This window comes from Pezoporus occidentalis, unplaced genomic scaffold (genome assembly GCF_034315485.1).
Source record: "Pezoporus occidentalis ecotype Australia unplaced genomic scaffold, CSIRO_AGI_Poc_V1 ctg37, whole genome shotgun sequence".
In the NCBI taxonomy this organism is placed as follows: domain Eukaryota; kingdom Metazoa; phylum Chordata; class Aves; order Psittaciformes; family Psittacidae; genus Pezoporus; species Pezoporus occidentalis.
In genome coordinates, this window is record NW_026915691.1 from 8,629,690 (window position 1) to 8,639,550 (window position 9,861).

Consider the following 9,861-nt stretch of genomic DNA (forward strand, 5'->3'; position numbering starts at 1 on the left):
GAGATGGCTAATTTGGGGTTCAAATTGCACATACGAGTAAGACTTGACAGGAGCTGCCTCTAATTAAAACTGTGCTACTGCATCACTCAGTCCTCCAGACTGTGTAGTGGAGAAAACATGCCATGATGACATCTTCCTTCAATTTCCTCTTTAATTTTTGGTACAATAGATGTATTTTCTTCTGCCTTCTGAAGAGGAGCCTAATGCATCCCTGAAGTTAATAAAATGATACGGGGTCATTTTTATTGAAAGTTAAACATCTGCTGTGTCTATTGCTGTATATTAAACAATATTTTATTATTCTCCCTTTCCTGATGTGATTCATGACTCTGGCAGGCAAAGAACCCTTTTGTCTGCTTTCCTTAGACATGTAGCAATTTAAAATGTGCCTGTGAAATGAAATCTAAAGATACAGACCAACTGCAGATACCAGCAGTCAAGGACAGGCAGTGGTAAATGGTCCCTAACTGTCCCGTGTGTGCTCGCCCAGCCCATGAGCCCTCCCTACTCCCCATTCTGTGAGAGGGCACATGGAAATTGCCTCAGAGACTGCCTGTCTGCTCGTGTACCTGCAAAGCAAAAGGTGTGCCCACAGAAAACCCAAACTGAACCATAAGAAGCAGAGGCACCATCTCATTCACAGGAGTTAGGCTGCAGTCCCTGCACTTTGCTGTAGGCAGATCTGAGTTACTCAAGGTACAAGCAGAGAAAGGGAAAAAAGTTTTGGGATGAGAAAATGGTTTTGGGGTGGCTTTGGGGATTTTTTCTGAATGCCAGAAATGGGGTAGTGCTGGAGAAATGCAGTGATTTCCTTTCCCTTGAGCTTTGCTGAAGTTATAGTAGTCTTGGTAATGCTTCCTATCTACTGTGGGGAAACACATGGGGAAAAGGGAGACAGATGAACATTTTTAGCCGTTTTTCATCCAGTTCTGATGGAGGTTGGATGCTCAGGGACAGGCATGAAAGAAAAACACTTCACTTCATATTAACATTTCCCTACACCCACTAAAAGCCCTGTATGTGCCAGCAACAAAACTAGAGCATCCGTGGGAAGAGAGCACAAAAGTGATTTGAGCATAGCCAGAGCTGTGCTCAGTGCCATTTACAGAGGGGAGGGAAAGACTGGCTGAGGCATCTGCCCAGCTCTAGACATTTTAGAGATGTTTGCCCCTAGTTGCCAGGATTTAAAATAGATTTGTTTATAGTGAGTAAAGTGAAGTGGCTGCGGAGAGGCTGACAGTTACAATTAAGCCATCAATGTTGGCATGAGCTGAAATTAAAATAGAAGGCAGGTTCAAATGGCATTAGAAAACGCCCCTTTGTTCCACTACTGCTTTTTCTTCAATAAAATCAACTGAATTCTGTTCATGTAATGAAGCAAGGTAAAGTAACACCTATTCAGGCCGATGCCTTCTCACTGGGCAAATCTGCCTCTGAACTCCAATTCTCATGTCAGCAGTGACATTATTTCAAGCTCAACCTCCCAGCCTCTTCAGCACCCTAGCATGGAAGGAAAAGGAGTCTGAAGTCCTGCGGGTGGCTCTGCATGCAGCCAGCACCCTGCAGGCCCTCACCAGGGTGCCGGAGAGTTTAACTTACTGCCACCAATTCCTGTCTACTGAATATGAACCTGATGTTGTGACCCAGCAGGCTGCTGCTTGAGAGCTCTTATTGCTGTGCAGGAGAACCAGGCCAGGGTGTCTGCAGCCATAGCCAGCCATTGCTTCCAACCCATTTTAAGTGGCATGGAGAGATGAAGCATTTCAGGACAGAAGAGAACTGTTACTCTTATTCCATCCTGAGGGATCTCCTCAAAACAATATCTCTGATGGAGGAGTCTCAAACCTGAGACTGGGTTTGGGAGTGACCAAACCCACTGCTTTATTTGTATTTTGTCTTGTTTCCAGCTTAGCAGAATTCTACACATTTGAGTGACATTGAATGGCCTCATCTCCCTGTACCAATGTGGTACAATTGCATAAAAGCCTGTACTCAGCATAAGCTGGATATTCTCCTTCCTCCCCCAGTCCCCACTGCAGAAAGGCTTCAATCTATTCACAGACATCTTGCAGCTTCTTCATGATGAACCACTGAGCACTTCACCACTCACCTCAACTCTAATTCAGAAAGTAACTGCTTTCTCACTGCCTCTGTCTCAGTGTCCCTGAAGGTTACACAGCAGCCATAGCCCAAGATGCAGCTGTGACACTGAGTTTCAGCAACATCCATTCCTTCACATGAAGGATTCAAGTAAAAACCTGAGCAGGAGTCACTGCTGTCAGGCCACTATCCACACATTAATAAGCATTTGAAGGAAATACATTCTCTCTTCTCACAGTTGTTTCCCTTTGCTGACCTTAGAGTGAAATTTTCCAGCTGGGAAATCAAACTTCATTTCCCCCAGGGCAGCTCAGGTGAGAGCTGCTTAGCCACTAGCAAATATTATTATACCAAGGGGTATTCTCCTTCTGTTTTCCATCAAGCTGATTTTCCAGCTCTATTCTGTATCAGTCAATGCATTTGCTTCTCTACGTCTTGCTTGACAGCTATGTTACACTGCTTCATGTGAAGGTGAGAGAACCATGAAGCAAAGCTGAGTGCTGCAGTCACCTGAAGGGACACAGACAGGGCAGATGCTCGTGGAACTAATGCATGTGTTAAAATATTAACAATCATCTGGGCTTTGGGTGTGCTTTCAGAGTTCATGGTCATCCAGAGGCAATGATGCATTACATTGGAAAGCTATTTTATGTAATATTGGAAAGGTTGTTTGCCAGCACATAAAGGTTGGTGGACTCCTGAGCTTCACCAGTGGCACAAGGACAATTCAGCCAATTGATTGACTCCCAGTATCCTGGAATTTTTAACTGAATCAACGTATGTAAGTGAAGAGATAGATGACTCTTCCCCCCCCCGTTAAAGCAAAGCCTAGACTTCCCCCATGCGTACTCCACTTGCATCATTTATAGCCATGACACTGCAATCACAGATTGTATCACAAGCAAAACAAAGAAAGGCAGCCTGATCACAGCAAGGATGAGCATGGTTAAACCTAAGCTGGCAAGGAAAGTCACACATTAGCAAAACACCACCATTTCTAAACAGGTAACAGGGCTTGGTGGGGCAGTGGAGCAAGACCTCGCTACCCCCCCAACCCATCACCATCTTCAAGCCTAAGATCAGGAATAAAGGGTCCTGCTGTTCTTGACCTTGTATAAGCATATAACCTAACCAGACACATGCAGACAGGCCTGTGAGACAGCAGACACCGTATCAACATCACATACAGAACTCAAGGGGGTAAATCAGGAGGAAGATGGATGATTCAAGTCAGCTCCCCTATACCCCTTCTTAGTGCTCCCTGCCCTTCCTCCTCCCCCTGCACATCCCCAGCCTATGCCGAGGGAATCCTTGAGTCCCCCTCTCAGGGCTCAGCCCCAGGAACACAGAATGAGCGGCAGGTTCCTCATAGGACCGCTGGCTGCTTTGCCATCTATTTGTCTTTTTATTACCTCTGAGGAGCTAAAAGCCTCCCAGAGCTGGGATTTTTCAAGACACTTCATTTTCATAGTGACTGCCTTAAAGGTAAAAGCCTCACCAGGGAGCACCCCTGAACACAGAGGACAAACAGCAGTCTTGCTCTTCCCAACCTGTGTGTAATCATCGCTCAGGCTGCTGGGTTTTTTCTTGGAGAGCCCAAATATTGACTGTGCTCAAGTGGCACTGAAATAACACTCGGTGCTTGTGCAATCACTTCAGGCTGGGGAAGCTCTCGGAGAATAAATATTTTGCGGCAGTGCTGCTTTAAAAAAAAGCTATTAAAAACCCTTCGAGATGAATCCAACCATCCCACGGTCAGTTTTAGAGCAGGACATGGGGGACATGGAGACTGGTCTCCCAGCAAGGAGAACACCAGAGGCCAGAGTAAACTCACAAGGCTGCAGATTTCCAGAAATAAGTAACTTCCAATGCAATGAGCAGGACTGGTGCCACCAAGACCGTTCAAAGAACCTTTTTGCTGGTACTGGTGCAAATCTGATGCACAACATCCCAGGCTGATGCATCCTTCGGAGTATTTTTGTCAAGTTAAAGATGAGTTCTGAAGAAAACTTTCAAGCAAGGCATGAAATTCTGCTGCTCCTGAGGCTCTCTAAGGATCCTAAGGCTCGAATCCTTCCCTTTGATGTACCAAGCAGTAGGAGAGGTGAAACAACACGGATAATGAAGAACAGGAAGATAAATAATAAGGAACAGGAAAATGAATGAGGGAAATAATTCTTCCATTGTTAGAACAGTGCTAGTGGCAGCTTTATAGCTATTTACAATTTCTATTAAAAGCCTGGTTTGGGGGCTATAATCTCTCAGCTGTTTTTTGAACCATCTGGCTAAAATTTAGCCTAAAATTTGTTATCTCCGAGATAAATGAATTCTTTTCCCCTTACCAAAACTGTGGTATTTGGGCAAGGAAACCAAGATACAGAGATCCGCATTCAGGAGCGTTTTGATCAGCTAAATCAATCTTCCCTTTCAAAACAGCTCGCTGGACATGGCAATGACGTCCAATTCATCCACAGTGTTTTTCAGCATTATCTGTCTATGCTCTGAAGTGCCACCTGTGAAGCCTCAAAGCGAGATGCTCTGAAACAGCCCCCCTAGAAGCTGCAGGACAGTGCTGTATCCAGGAGGACATCCTCCTGTATCCCCTGAGCTGCTTGCCAGGGCTCATGAGTGGAAGCCCCATGGTCCAAGCTGAGGTCTGCCCGCTGTGAGAAAACAGCGCAGCCAGGGCTTGGGGAAGCTTCTGGAAGGAAACCATGGGCACATCTGTGCAAATCCAGCAACTCAAAACTACTGCATGTACTGCCTGTTCCTACCTTCCAGCTTTGGCTTTGTCCCAGGCTTACTTATTACATGGTCCTGGTCCTGTCACTTCACCCCTCTCACTCCACTATACTCATTGCAGTGAAGCATTCCAAGATACCCAAGAGGGAGAGCTTTGCTCCACTGCTGCCACGTGCTGCTGTACTTGCCAAGGATGGACAACACACTCCAACATCCCTTCTTGCTCCATTTCCAGGCCATCACACTTGGGAGACTGCGCACCCTGGAGGGAGCACAGGCTGGTTACTAGTAGCCCTGGGATACAGCTCTCAAGTCAGTGGCTTCTTACATGCTCTATCACCATCTGTTAATCTGAATAAGAGCTTCTTTGAGCCCTGGCCAACTAAGAGAGGCAGGAGTTATCATGTACCCATTTGCCCCAGTAAGTGCTTTAACCCCCATTTCGCAGGCTGGGGATGCTATAGCTCTGCTTTCATGTTTCACAGCTGAACATTTCTTTTTCCATTAAACCCTAGGCAGCTACTTTCTAATTCGTTTTACATTTACCTGATTATTTCCATGTTCTGTGCTGCTTCACCCCACTATCATCTTCAGCTATCCTTTGAGGTAAAGGTGTAGAGCTTTATCTGCTGAAAGAAGTCTCTATTTTCCAGTCTGGACTTCAATTATGAAGCAAATAATACAGCTCAGTGGAGGAAAGATGTTGAAATAATTTGTATCTTTTATACAAACTGGTAATAAAAATTTAGGTTCTTGATGTATTTTTCTCCCTTAAACTGTAGTTATGTTTCCTTGAATAGATAAATGCAAGATAAATTCAATTACAGCATAATTTCTCCCAGGATGAATAACCTTTAAATCAGCTCTGATCTCAAAACACATTATGAGATAACATACTGTCCATTACATTGTTGAAATTGGGGCTATGGCAGTGCCTAGAGTTGTCAGTATGAATATCAAATTATTTATGTTCCTCTTTGCATCCTTGAATACCAAATAAGCTCAGGAACACTGACAGCAAGAAGCCCTATTTAAACACCGAGTTCTAGCAGAGGCAAGAGGCACTTGCTTGACAGCTCTTCAAATTGCAGAGCCCTATTAATCACGGAGATGTGCAGCCGCACCATGAGCTCCCATTCTGCTGTCACCTTGCTGAGAGTTTCCTCTCCTCTTGGGGAACAGCTCAGAAGTGAAAGCTCAGTTAAGCCTTCCACTCGACTGCCTCCATTGCTGCTGCTCGGAGCTGGTGCTGAAATAAAAGGGGAACCACTCAAACATTCCGAGGGGGCTCTCTGGGTTTGAGCTGTTAATCAAGAGCAGTCTTGGAAGACCACACTTTTCCCCCTCATCCCAGGCACAATAGTTAAGAGTTCTCTTTACCTCCTCTTCCACTTTACAAGCCTGAATATGTAACACACCTATTGTCTACTTTCGGAGGATGCTTTTGTCAAGACAGTATTCAGTCTGAAAGCAACATGCCTTAATGTAATCCCTCTCCAAGGTTAGCAGTGTCGTACTCTGGAGCTTGAGTGCTCAAGGAGAGCTGCAATGACTGCACCATCTAAACACACGGTGCTCTATGCCTTGAGATCTCCTTCCTGCAAATCAAGTTAACTCTACATTAAACGTTCACTGAGAGCAAATAATCCACTGTGATTTTAAGTGCAGACCTGGGAGAGGGATGGGATTTCTCTTTCTTTATAAGCAGAAGGTAGGCCTGGTTTCACTCGGGGCACAAGAGGAAAAGGGTCTTCTGCAAGCTAGAAATCTGCCAGGTCGTGTTCTGCAAAGCAACTTCTCTACAGGTTTGAGACCTCTCCTTCTGGAAAGCCACCATCCCACAGATACCATTAAAAAAGGCAAAGCCATTCAGAGTTTTGAGGATCAAAATCTACATCAAAATAATAGTTGTGCTTGTCAATATTCTTAGTTTAAACAAGAGGAAGTTTAATAGTGCATTTTGCACCACAAAACACAGACCAAATACTGAACCTAGAGCAGACATTTTTTAGTGAGACGGATGGCCACCTTACGATTCAGTTTGGTCAGTGAGTGAAAACTAGAACTGAATTACTAACAAAACCTTACCAACCAGCTGTAGGACATGCTAGAGCTTTAGAAAGCAAATTTTTAGCTCTCTAGCAGTTGTTTTCCTTCCTAATTTTTAAGGTCATCAGCATGTCAAGCAGAAAATTCAGTCAGCTTTAGACAGCTGTAATTACCAAGAGTGTTTACAAGAAGCTTTGATGGCAACAAGCCTCTTGTGCAGGAAAGAGTTACCACTGAAACAATGAGTGTCAAAGTCTCCAACTCAAGTGCCTGGATGGCTTGTTACTACCTAATGAAACAATGGGGCGGAACAACAGGTGCTGTTAGAGCTGCTTGAGGCAAATAAGCATGAAAGAGAAGCCTTGGGCAAGGAATGTGCATCAAAAGCTTTGCCAAACCTGAAGCACTGGCAGTGAGCTGAGCACCCAGATCTGACCCCAGCAGCATTCCCCAAGCAGGCAGCTGGCCATGAGAGCTCCCTCGAGCTCAGCACAGCCGAAAGATACTCTGAGCTTGTCAACAGCTGACCTCAATGAAGACAACTGTACCTCAATGAAGATGATTGTACATCATGCCAGCCAAGGAGAGGAAAATAATATGGGCAATTATTAGTGAATACAAGAAATGCTTAGAGGGAATGGAGAAGGGCAGGATGCTTCTGGGAAGGAATTTGTTTAATGCTCAGACAAGAGGCAAAATGATTATTTAACACAAGTTCCTGAAAGCTGGTTTTGTTGCAATTTGCATTTTCTTCTGTTAAATACAATAAAAATAACCTCCTGGGAACTCAGAACAACTCAGGCAGACTATTCATGTGAATAAGGTTGTGCTTTACTTCTGATTATCCTGGATACCCATTAGGTTTGGGTTTTCTTTTTAAAGACCCAACCTAAAATTGAATTCAAATGCAAACACCCAACCCAGCCAACACAACTGCAGAGGACAGGCCTCCCCGTGGGCTCAGAGAGCACAGAGCTGCAGTACCTCTCTCCTTGGCCTCCTGAGACAAGCACCAAACAAATCTGCCTCACTCGGTACCAGGCAGCATTCTGCAAGCCACTTGCAATGTGTCTGCTATCTCCTCCAAGACGGAGCTGTCTCCTCAATCAAAGCCTTGGTGTTTATTTCAATACATGCCTCTGATGCTGCTTACAGGGGGAATACAGGGTGCTCTTGGATGAACACGCTGCTCTCTCCAAAGAACAAGCTGAGCTTGACAATACAAAAAGCTCCTGTTGGTCACAACCCAGCAAAAGGCCCACTTTTATCACTGGGATTTAGATGGCCCCATTTGACAAGGCTCTGCTAGGCGACTCCACAAATCACATTACATTTATCTGCCTTTGTTCTCCTCCAGCCAAGGCGAGTCACTGTGTAAAAACAACAGCTGTTAGTCACAACCTTGAGTCCCAGGGAGTCAGCATAAGTTATGAAATAAGCCTGTCGGGTGTCATTTACCAAAGAGAGAAACCCATTTACATTTACTCGACATAACCAACGATCATCATTCTGTCCGTCTGCATTTTATTAATATCTGTGCATTGCTGGTGATGATGTATGAAGGAGACAGCAGACGATGCTTTGAAGCTAGGAAATGAGGCTGGCCCTGTGGGGCTGAGTAAGTATCTGTGTCAGAAACACACACATACCACAGAAGGTGTCAGTTTTATGGCACAGTGAAGCCCCTGTGACAGAAAGCAGAATTGCTGTGGCAGTAATCTTGCTGAAGAGACTCTCAGGTGGGGAGGAGAAGAAAGAGGTCTTCTGATTAGATGGAGCCATTCAGCAGCTGAACCTGAGGGTATTGCTCAGAGAAAATACATTCATAGGGATCACCTGCACATGCTGTAAAGGCATTTTGCTCTAGGCCAGCCACAGGAATCCAAACACATTTTTGCAGCCAGAGGCAGCATTGCTCAAAGCATACGGAGAGGGCACAGGAACCAGGCACACCCCCTTATCCTGCAGCAGCTCTGGACCATCTGATGCTGAGTAAAGTAATTTTGTATTTTGGCCTCACTTTCCCTTCATTTTAAAGACGACAAACAGTTGCTTTTTATGCTATTTAATGAATTTCTGTGTTTTAAAGCCCCTAATACAAGCATCTCTGCATAGCAGAAACTGAGACTAGGCTGACCATGACACAAGGCTACAACCCTGGAGATAAGCACACAGTAAAGGCAAAGCCTGGTCTCAGGTATCACATCTGTGGTTCATTTGCTATGGCAGAGTTCTCACAACTGCCAAGAGGGAGTTGAGCATGAGCGAGGCTGAGGAATACTGGGCAGAAAACAGTAGTGGGTCACATCAGCCAAGAGAAAACTCTCCTGACCTTGGTGGGATTGAGCCAAAGTAACCCCATGTAGCTCTGCCCTATTTGAACAAGTGATCTCCCATGGCTGGGCAGAGGTTGTGTACAGAGGGGAGCAGGCAGGCACAGATCACGACCTATCCTCAGCATTTAATGCTCTTGTCACCTCCGCCATTCAGATGGGTGACTTTGGCTGCTCCAGCAGCTCAAGAGCACAGTAGCTCATCCCAGGCAAAGTGGCAGTCTCTTCACCAGAGGATGTGCTCTGCCTATGTAATTACAAAGCTTTCACATCTTTGACTGTTTGAATGTTATATAGACAGTCTTTGGCATAAAGCATGAGACCAGACTGAAGAAGGGTCAGAGCTGGCAGACCCATACCCCTGCCTGCCCTCTACAGTATCTGTTTTCCTCTGAGAAGGTCAGTCCTGTGATTAGGACTTCACAGGGAGGTCTAGATTCTTCCTGAAGCCACAGGAAAGTGACTTCCACTAACATCTGCCAACTTGTTAGGGACCTTTAAATCCTGCAGAGGAGGAAAACATGATCAAAACCCCTTCCTACTCCTCTGTGTTTTGTTTTATTATGAGAAGCAGCAGGGGAGCTTCCTGCCTGCCTCCCCTCAAGCCTTCTTAATTCAGCAACAACCTCTCTGGGAA